The following is an 11,585-nucleotide window of genomic DNA, read 5'->3' on the forward strand; positions in this document are numbered from 1 at the left end:
CTGTCGAAAATATTCAATCCTATACTTACAATATTGAAGAATTCTTTGGGCAACATATTGAATGATGCAGATAACCTCAAAAGAAAATTGAAGGAATACATAGATTCACCATACCAAAAGGAAATGGTTGTTGTCCAACCATTTTAAGAGGTAACATATGATCAAGGGCCAATGTTACTGAAGGAAGAAGTCCAAGGCATATTGAAGTTATTGACAAAGATCAATGCCCCTGGAATTGATGAAATATAAATGGATATATTTCAACAAATTGATGTAGCACTGGAGGCACTCACTCATCTATGACAAGAGATTTGGAAGACAGCTACCAGCCAAATGATTGGAGGACACCCATATGTGTGCCTATTCCAATGGAAATGAGGAAATCATCAGACAATATTATTAATATCAAATGCAAGTAAAATTTTGTTAGAGATAATTTAAAAAAGAATGCAACAGTACATTGACAGGGAGCTGCCAGAGGTTCAGATGAGGACACAGAATGAGGGATTATTGCTGATGCTAGATAGATCTTGGCTGAAAGCAGAGAATACTAGAATGATGTTTACCTGTACTTTATTGACTTTGCAAAGGCTTTCAGCTCTTTGGATCATGACAGGATATGGACAACATTAGGAAGAATGGGTATTCTGGAACACTTAATTGTGCTTATGATGAACCTGTGTGTAGATCAAGAGATAATGGTTCAAACAGAACAAAGGTACACTGAATGGTTTAAAATCAGGAAAGATGTGCATTAGGTTTGCATTTTTTCATCATATTTAGTCAATCTATATGTTGAGCAAATAAATCAAGAAGTTGAATAATATGATGAAAACGTGGCATCTGGATTGGAGGAAGACTCATTAACAACCTACAACATGCAGATGATACTACCTTGCTTGCAGTAAGCAAATAGGACTTAAAATACTTACTGATAAAGATTAAAGACCACAGCTTTTACATGGGTTGTACCTCCATGTAAAGAAAGCAGAAATCCTTACCACCAGAACTATAAAGAACATCCTGGAGAAAGGAATGAAATTGTCAAAACTTCATTTTTCTTGGATCCACCACCAACACTTCTGGAAGCAACTGTCAAGAAATTAAAGGACATATTGCATTAGTTAATATGCTGCACAAAACCTCTTTAAAGTGTTCTAGAGCAAAGTTCTAATTTTAGGACTTTAAATGTGTCTGACCCAAGCCATGCTATTTCAATACCTCATATGTATGTATAAGTTGGACAATGAATAAGGAAGACCACAGAATTGATGCATTTGAGTTATAGTGTTGGAGAAGATTGTTAAAAGGAACATGGACTGCCAGAATAAAAAAAACAAATCTGTGTGTAAAAAGTACAACCAGAGTACTCCTTAGAAGCCAAAATGACCACACTTCATCTCTCATACTTTGAACATATTATCAGGACTAACCACTCCCGGGAGAAGGGCATCATGCTTGGTAAGGTGGCAAGACAGTGAAAAAGTGGGAGACCCCCAACAAGATGAATTGTCATAGTGGGCAACAACAATGGACTCAACTTTTGTAGCTATTATGAGGATAGCTCCAGACTGAGCCATTCTTCATTCTTTTGTACATCAGTCTGAACTGGCTTAATGGTACTTAACAACAACAAATGCAAGGATAATTCCATATTAGAAAATACCTGCCACATAATTAAAAAATGGAAAATAACCACATTATCATATCAATTGATGCAGAAAATACATTTGACAAAATCCAACACTCAATATCTGATTAAGACATTTAATAAGAATAGGAATGGAAAGGAAATTCCTCAGTACAATTAAAGGCATAGCTACACACCAACAGCCAACATTACTGTCAATGGAGGGAAGCTGGAAGCATGTATCTTGCAAATAGGAACTAGACAAGGTTGTCCTTTTTCACCACTCCTATTTGTCCTGGTGTGGTGCTGTGCGCTTATGTGTCAGACTGCAAAGTCATTTGAACTGCAAGGTCTGTGGTTCAAGCTCACCAGCTGCTCCTTGGAAACCCTATACAGGGTTGGAATCAATTTAACGGCACTTAAGAACAACAACAATTCATTATTGCAGGAGTCCTGGGGTGGCGCTGTGGGTTAATATGTCAGACTGCAAAGCCATTTGAACTGTAAGGTCAGTGTTTCAAGTTCACCAGCTGCTCCTCAGAAACCCTATACAGGGTCACTATGGGTTGGAACCAACTTGAGGCACTTAACAACAACAATTCATTATTGTGCTGGAAGTCTTTGAGCTCTAAGGCAAGAAAGGAAAATTAAAGGCATCCAAACTAGCAAAGAAGAAGTAAAAAACTCTTTGTAAATATGTGATCCTATACATAGAAAACCCCAAAGATTCAGCTAGAGAATTATTGAAACTGTGGCTCTGTAGGATGGGCACTAGATTGCTAAGTATAAAGCCGGTGACTCAAACCCACCAGCCACTTCTTGGAAACCCTATGAGTCTGAACTGACTTGATGGCACTTAACTTTGCAGCAGCTCAGCAAAGTGGCAAGATTCAGGATCAACATACAAAAATCAGCTGGAATCTTTTACACTAAAAAGGAAGTGCTGAGAGGAAATCAGGAAATTAACAAATCAGACCATTTACAATAGCCACTCAAAAGATATAATACTTAGGAATAGATTGAACCTGAGAAACAGAAGCCCTATACAAAGCCCTACAAAGCATTACTACAAGAAACCAAAACTACAAAAAGGAAAGAATATACCAGGAATATAGGAAGACTTAACATTGTGAAGAAGTCAACACTCTCTAAGTGATCTATAGATACAATGCAATCCTAGTCCATATTCCAACAATTCAGACGTAAAGGTATGGAAAAACTAATCACTAACTTTATATGGAAAGCAAACAGACCTGAGGAAAAAAAGTATTACTAACGAAGAAAAACAAAGTGTGAGGTCTCTCACTTCTCAATCTCATAACCTACTACATAGCCACAGTAGTACTGGTACATGTAAAGAAACATAGATCAATGGAACAGAATTGACAACCCACAAATAAATCCATTCACCTGTGGTCACCTGATACATATGGTAATGGAATAATGGTCACCTGATACATGTGGCAAAATTGGAAATCCATCTGCAGAAGAATTAAACAAGAGCCATATCTCAAACCCTTTATAAAAATGGGCTCAATATGGATTGAAGACTTAAATGTAAATTCTAGAACTACAGAGATCACCACTATGACAAAAAAAGCAACAAACTTAGGGACTCTGAAACATGGTATAAATATACTAGCAAACATAACTAAAAATTCACACACAAAAGAAGACAAACTAAGTGACCGTGACCTTCCAAAAATTAGACACTTATGTGCATAAAAATATTTCACCAAAAGAGTAAAAAGAGAACCTATAGACTTGGAAAAATTTTTTTTGCAGTGACATATTAGACAAGAGACTGATCTCTAAAATTTATAGGAAACTTCAACACCTCTACAAGAAAAAGATAAATAAACCCATTAAAAAATGAACAGAAGACATGAACAGACACTTCACCAAAGAAGACTTTCAGGTGGCCAACAAACATCTGAAGAAATACTTGTGATCATTAGCCATTAGAGAGATGGAAACCAAAACACAACTGAGATAAGCTCTCATACCAGCATTAATAACAATTTCAATAAACCAGATAACATCTAATATTGGTGAGGGTGTGGAGAGACTGTAACCCTCCTACAATGCTGATGGCACTGTAAAATGGTGCAACCACTGTGGAAAACAGTGTGGTGCTCAAAAAGTTGGAAATAGCATTACCATATGGCCCAGCACTCCCTCTACTTGATACATATCCTCAAGAAATAAGAGCCATGACATGAGTAGATATATGCATACCCATGCTCATAACAGCACTATTCATAATAGCAAAAAGATGGAGACAACCTTAATGCTAATAAATGGAAGAATGGATGAACAACTTTGGTGCATATGCACAATGGAATACTATGCAACTTTGATGAATAATGATGCATCTGTAAAGCACCTCATAATGTGGATAAACTTGGAGATACGCTGAGTGAAATTAATCAATCATAGAAGGATAAATCTTGTATGAGACTACTATTATAAAAAGTCAAGAAAATCTTTTCATGCTAAAAGGAACATTCTTTGATGGTTACCAGGGTTCCAACGGAAAGGAGTGTAATTAACGGGCTAGAGGGTAGATACATGCTAACCTGGGTAATGGGGAAGGCAATATACAAGAGGGAGATTGGCAGAAAAATGATGAAGACAGGTGAAGACACAGGAAGGAATGCAAGCAAATAGAAGTTACATACACAGTCCTGCAAAAACAGTGTTCTATGGGTAGCTATTTATACAGCTACACAGGCTGAATGGGTGTGGGAGGGAGAGTAGAAATACAGCAACAAATGTATAAAGGTTTGACTGAGAATATTTGTACAAAAAGAGATATTTGCTGCAAATGTATCAAAGAAGATGGCGGAGCATATTGGAAGTTTATGAAAACTTCTTAAACATTACCAGACGACTTGAAGGAATGAATTGCTGGGCCTGGGGCTCAGAATCATTGTCTCCGAGGACACCATGGTCAATCGGCATAACATAGTCCTTAAAGACAATGTTCTACATTTTACTTTTGTGAATAGTGACTGGGATCTTAAAAGCACGTAAGTGGCTAAGGTACAACTATTGGTCTCTCCTTGTGTACAGAAAAGAAGAGTAATGCAATTGAAGATGCTTGGAATCAGTTAGTCCAAGCAGTCCCTTGTACATGTCACATGTAAGCATCAGTGTTCATGACCTTTAACCCAGAAGAGCTATATGTTGTCTGGCTACCACTATCAACTGTTCTGAAAGGGATCACATTTGAAGGTCCTGGATAGAGTAGAAGAAAATGTGGAACAAAACTCAAAATTGTAAAAAAGACCAGGCTTATAGTTAAGAAAGAGACCAGAGGCACCTGCTCAACTTCTGGTTTGGCACTGAACTCACCATGGTGCCTCAGTTTTTTTCTAAACAATAGAAAGGTATATGGGGAGGTGGGGTCGGACAACTGGTCAATCATTCAACCATCAACACAAATGGTTACCATTCAAAGGGCAACATTTATCTAAGGACAGAATTCACAAAGGTTGAGGAAGAAGGTGGAATGGAAACATGAATCACAGGGAGGAAGTGAGATAACTGATGTTACGTATAGGGGATTGCACTCATTGAATGAAATGAGATATATGATTTATTGACTGTAAAACTGATGGTCTACTCTATAAACCTTCACTCAATTCACAATAAAAAGTTTAAAAAATAGGAATAAAAAATTATATGAATTGAAATTTTCATAAAAGTCAGGATGAAATGCTCTTCATAAGATAAAAATATGCCTAAGCAACATATCATATTTGCACAAGGCCATTGAGTAATACAGATATTAGTGACAAAATAAAAAAGCTGAATTCTATGGCAGATTGAGTAAATGTTTCAAAGTTTGGTATTTTGTACACTCAAGATTGCTTGTACAAAATCCCCAAGTCACAGGAAGAAGACCTGGTGGTGCTGCAGGTTAAACACTGGACTGCTAACCACAAGGTTTGCGTTTCAAACCCAGCAGTCTCTCTGCAAGAGAAAGACTGAGGATATCTACTCCCTTAAAGGTTTACAGTGTCAGAAAATATAGGTCACTATGAGTTGGAATCGACTTGATGGCAATTGGATGGGAATGACATGCAGAGTTTTGTGTAGTAACTTGTGTTTCTGGTTGGCATACCATCTACTTTTTAATATATGAAATTAATATAAACACTTTTTGAAAGATTATGCAAAATTATTGAAAAGGCACAAAAGTGCACATTAATACTTCATTCAGCAGTCAGTATACATAAACATTCACATCTTCAACACCAAAACAATATAGAAATGAATAAAAAAATACTAGCTTTAATAGCAGTGGAGCTCTGGTAGCATAGTGGTTACAAATCGGGCTGCAAACTTCAAGGTCAGCAGTTCAAAACTACCAGCTGCTCCACGGAAGAAAGAGGAGGCTTTCTGATCCTGTAAAGATTTACAGCCTTGGAAACCCTGTTCAGGATTGCTATGGGTCGGAACCGACTCCATGGCACATAACAACAACAACATTAATCTCTAGTCAAGTCACATAAGTAATGTCATTGTTGTGAAGTACTGTTGAATCAGTTCCTACTAATAGCGACTCTGCATAGGGTTTCTAAGGAGTGGTTGGTGAGATTGAACCGCTGGCCTTGTTGTTCAAACTGACCTTGCAATCCAGTAATTAACCCACAGTGCCATTTTGCCTAAGTATATTTCTTTTGTTAAAGCTTAAACACACTTTAGGCCATTCAAGTTCAAGCAAAGAGATAACAAATCTTTCAGAACTCCATGTATTTATTTGTTTGAAATATTTGACCTTTCTCCCAATTTGTAGTCTTAAACTCAAGTTTTACAAAGTACAAAAGAAAATACAGAAGAAATAAATACAAGAGGTTGTATTGAATATCAAATGATAGCATACAAAGCTATCATTAGAAGGAAATAAGTAAAGCCAAAACATTAAAACTGTGAAACTTGCTTGGTACATGTTGGAACCAGTTAGAACTATGAATGAGATAATGTATACAATTATTTTTGAATAGATTACGTTACTTTAACATGTCCTCTTCATCAATGCATTCTTCAACGAATCCAAAGTCTACACACACCCTAACAATAACAACACACACATATGTACACACATACAAAGCTGTCAGTCTCAAATGATAGTAAAAAAATGAAAAATAACATATTAAGAAGAAATATTATGGATTAAAAGATTCATGTAGTTCCTCTCTTTTAATCAGTTTGCTAACAAGTGGTTGTTTCTGTTGAGGAACGGTCCTGTGGTTACCAGTGACCTCCATCTTGGGAAGTTGCTTGTTCTTCACTTTTGCTTTACACATGTAACCACCAGAATAAAAATATCTTTATCTTTTCTACAATTGTTTCCTTAAGAAATTTAAACTTCTTGGCTTTTGTCCCAGATGATGACACCTTGCTTCTAATTTTGCTTTTTCAGTTTTCTCTGGCCTAGTCATTTTATCATCTGTTTATTTTTGCTCTTCCATGGAAGCTGCTTCAGGGATTTCTTTTAGAATAGTACTCCCTCTAACTCTAATTCTTTGACTCTTCAATGACCTGTGTTTAACAATTTGATTAAATTATCCTTATATAAGATTTTTCTCTTTCATACACACACACACTCACCCCCCAGTCTTTCTAGTTTCACTTGTAAATTAGAATAATTTACATACTTTCCTAAAAATGAATTACATGTTCTCCTAAGCTAGAGCTATGTGAGTTAGGTATCCAATAGAAATTTAAATATATTAAAATGCAATTTAGCACTTAAAGACTGCTTTGTTTTTCCCTTTGCTTTTTCTTTATCAACAGTAGGAATGTATAATCAAGTAGAAGATTTAGAGAGTTTATCTAATTACATAGATTTGTTTGCAACAAGTTAGTAGACAGCATCTGCTAAAATATAAGTAAAACCTACAAGTCTGTTTCAAACACAAAATTAAAATTTTTTTTAATGAAAGAATGTTTTGCAAAATGGGAAAACACAGACTCAAGAATCTCTAAACAAAGTGCTCTGAGGAGTCTAGAATTACAAAGATTGATAAAGGCAAAAAGTGCAATTAAGGGGGTGCATTTGGGGTGTTCTTGATTGGATAACATTTCTAAAGCTGCAGGTGGCAAGCTCTTGCTTGACTGCTTTTATAGAAGTAGACTTTTTTTGTAGGCTGGCTCTATTGTTATTAAGTACCATAGAGTTGGTTCTGACTCTCATCAACTTTGTATAGGGGTTCTGAGGCTGTATGTCTTTGCATGAACATAAAGCCTCATCTTTCTACTCATGGAAAGGCTGGTGGATTCCAACTCCGACCTTTTGGTTATCAGTCCAATATTTATCCTACAGAGTTACTACACTCCAAGGAAGTCTCTAAGTGCCAGAATTTTTGCCAACTATAAATTTCTTGGAACAATTTTAAAAGACTACTACAAGGTGGTGTGAAGGGTGGTTTAGGTGCATTTTCTCAGAATTGCTGACTGCCAACCTAACATATATTCTGACACATTAGATCAGGTACCTGTAGCCTAGTTTCTGAGATCAACAAAGCTAAAATAGTTCCTGGGAAATGATCAAGGGAACAATAATGGAGCTAGATCTGCATTATGCTGGTGGACTGTTAAAATATGAAAGTAAAGAGGTTGTTGAAAGAATAAAATGATCACAATTAAACATGCTAAGTATTCTTATGTTTATGGGAAGAAAAGGGACTTATATTTTTTTCTATTCTAAAGTCCCTTTTAGAAAACAAGCTAAGGTTAAAGTCAGAGAGAAGAACCTATAGTTAGAATATACTAACTATATGCTTATATCTTATATTTTTTTCTATTCTAAAGATATAAGCATATAGTTAGTATATTCTAACTATAGGTTCTTCTCTCTGACTTTAACCTTAGCTTGTTTTCTTTAATACCTATGTGAGCAAGGTAAGCAAAATCACTTTTTTCTTCCTCCTAAAAAAAAGTTGGTTTTAAGGCAAAAGGAAAAGGGAAAATTTAAAAAGGTACCAGGAGGTACTGTATGACAAAGACTGTCTTAAGAAACACAAAATAGAATTACTTAGGACAAGAAGACATTCGGTTGAGACCTTTGCTGGAAGTTTTACTCATGTCAAAGTATTAGTTTTAAAATGTTATTTCTCAGTAATAAGAAAAGAATTGTTGATATTTCTTAATAAATCCTTAAGGAGCTTATATCAAAGACCTGTTTCTTTGATGTCATTAATAATATTGTTCCAAACGTGATTTTGCGCTTTTTGTTTGACTCTTTATTGTTCTAGTTTTGAAAGGTCATGGACTTGTTTGCTGCTCCTGACCCTGATTACTTGTAGACAAAGAACTGAAAGAGAATTTTTGTTTTGTTCCTTCAAAATAGGCCCTCATCCATCAAGAACTTTAAAATAAAAATAAATTTGGTGTCTAACATTGGATTTAAAGATTATTTATTTGTTATAGTTATTTTTGTCTTCCTAAATTCAAAACTTGATAATATTCTCAACATTTCCAATACAAGACAAATCTTGTTAAGTTCCCATGATTGAAACCTTAACTTATTCTTTAAAAATTAAAAAGTCATGTATAGTTGTAGAACCCTTTACTCCAGCCTATCTAGCAAGAAAAAAACAGGCCTGTCAGACCTGGCAGACAAACCATAGAATAATCTTTAAAACCCCAACATAAAAGGACACAACTATCTCAAGAATTACACTGTGCACACACAGATAACTAATTGACCTTCAGAGACAAAAATAGTGGATGATATTTCTCCCATTAACTACTCAATATCTATCTTTGGACCTCCATGTTGGTGACTAGAGGAGGGGCCTGAGTGAACAGACACCCTCACCCACTACTGGAGTCTTCTACAGTGCACACACATTACCTGTGTAGCAAGGTGACCGAACAGTAGGCCACAGTTTTATTTTTGTTCCAAAGTGGTGGTTTTTGTCTCTGCTTTTATATTGCTTCTGCTTTGGGTCCTTTTGATCACACATTTTTCCTGGAGTTGGGAGCTTTTTCCCCCTACATTACCCAAGATGAGACAGCAATCGTAGCCATATAGCCAAACTACAAGCACACCCCATAATATTCCACCATTGAGACAAGAGCCAATAACAGCTGCTAAGCATTACATGTGCACAGGGAAGCCTATCTCCTGATCATATTCACCAGGAGACACCCAGTAAGCATAATAACCCAACAACAAACATCCATTTAAGCATGAAAACACCCCACATAACTATTGGAAATGACAAGCAAAACACAACAAAATACCTCAAAACATGTCCCAAAACAGAAAAGAGTAACTGAGACAAATGAACTGGAGACAAACAAAGGCTCTCCAGAAGAGAAAGAGCAGGCTTTGAATTTGCCTGAGAAGGAATTCAGAAGAATGTTATGGAAACAAATTCAAATGCTACAAAAAGGGGTGGAGAAAACAAGGAAGAAGTCAGGAAATTACTACAAGAGCAATCAAACAAGATTGATAGATCTTTGGAAACAATTCAAAATCTGCAAGAAGAGGGCCAGGTGACTAATAATAAAAATATCAGAAATGGGCAATACACTGAAAGGGGAAAGAGCAGAATAGAAGAGATGGAAGCCAGAATTAGCAAGTTGGAAGACAAATCTCTCAATGCTGCTAAGATAGAAAAGTGAAAAGAAAAAAGGATAAAAAAATCTGAAGAGGGTCTAAGATTCATGCTGGCTAACATAAAGAAGAACAACTTCAGAATTATTGGCATTCTGGCACAGGAAGAATCAGAGAAGTCCACAGAGGAGATAGTTGAAGAGCTTCTGGAAGAAAATTTCCCTAATACCTTGAACGATGAGGAAATAAACATTCAAGAAGCCATACGTACGCCAGGAAGGATAGACCTCAAAAGAAAGTCACCAAGACATATAATAATCAAGCTCTCCAAAATCAAAGACAAGGAGAGAATACTAAAAGTGGCCAGGGAAAAGAGAAGTGTCACTTACAAATGCAAGCAAATAATATTAAGCTCTGACTATTTAGCACAAACCATGCAGGCAAGAAGGCAATGGGGAGACATATATAAAACCCTAAAAGAAAAAAACAAACAGACAAACAAACAAAAAACTGCCAACCAAGAATCATCTATCCAGAAAAAACTATCAAATACAATGGTGGAATCAAAAATTCCAGGATAAACAGAATTTAAGAGACTTTGTGAAAACCAATCCAGCACTTGAAAACATCCTAAAGGGAGTTCTTTGGACTGAAAATCAACAAGAACAGACAACAATCAGAGATTGACAGGCATGGCAACACCACCTGGAACTCAATCGACAAATAGCAGAGTACAAAACAGAACAAAACTACAGCAAGGAGTTCAAAGGAGCTGGGAGGTCAACCGAAGATCAAAATAACATCATTGTCAAAGAAAGGATAAAATTAGGAACAGAGATCCAGGTGGTGAGGATGTCAGGTAGATTACAGGATACAATAGATTCTCTTAAATGGAGAGAAAAGTTAATAGACTATAAGGTAAACCCAAAGAAAGTTAATACTTCACAATTTACCATGAAAATGAACATCCAAGCAGAACAAGCAAACATAAAAACTAAGAAGTCGACAAGAAATAGCACAAAAAAGACAAACTCAGCACTAGAAGGCATGCAGAACAAAGGAATGAATAGCACTAACAAAAAATTAATATAATGTCAGCAATTAATTCATACCTATCAATAATTAAATTGAATGTCAATGGATTAAATGCACCATTGAAGAGACAGAGAGTGGCAGATTGGATAATAAAACAAGACCCTTCAATATGCTGCCTGTAAAATACACACCTTATACACAAAGACAAATACAGAGTAAAAGTTAAAGGATGTAAAAATATATATACCAAGCTAACTGCAACAATAAACAAGCAGGAGTGGCAATTCTAATCTCTGATAAGGTGAACTTTAAGACAAAAACCAGCATAAGAGATAAAGAAGGACA

At 35.9% G+C, this 11,585-nt stretch overlaps 2 pseudogenes; both read right to left on the reverse strand.

Moving 5' to 3' along the window:
• The window catches only part of LOC102814645, a 118,606-nt pseudogene extending 114,012 nt beyond the window's left edge, over positions 1-4,594 (reverse strand).
• Positions 4,595-6,804: 2,210 nt separating this feature from the next.
• LOC102815020 overlaps positions 6,805-11,585 on the reverse strand; it is a 56,344-nt pseudogene continuing 51,563 nt past the window's right edge.

This window comes from Chrysochloris asiatica, unplaced genomic scaffold (genome assembly GCF_000296735.1).
Source record: "Chrysochloris asiatica unplaced genomic scaffold, ChrAsi1.0 scaffold00010, whole genome shotgun sequence".
Taxonomy (NCBI): Eukaryota; Metazoa; Chordata; class Mammalia; order Afrosoricida; family Chrysochloridae; genus Chrysochloris; species Chrysochloris asiatica.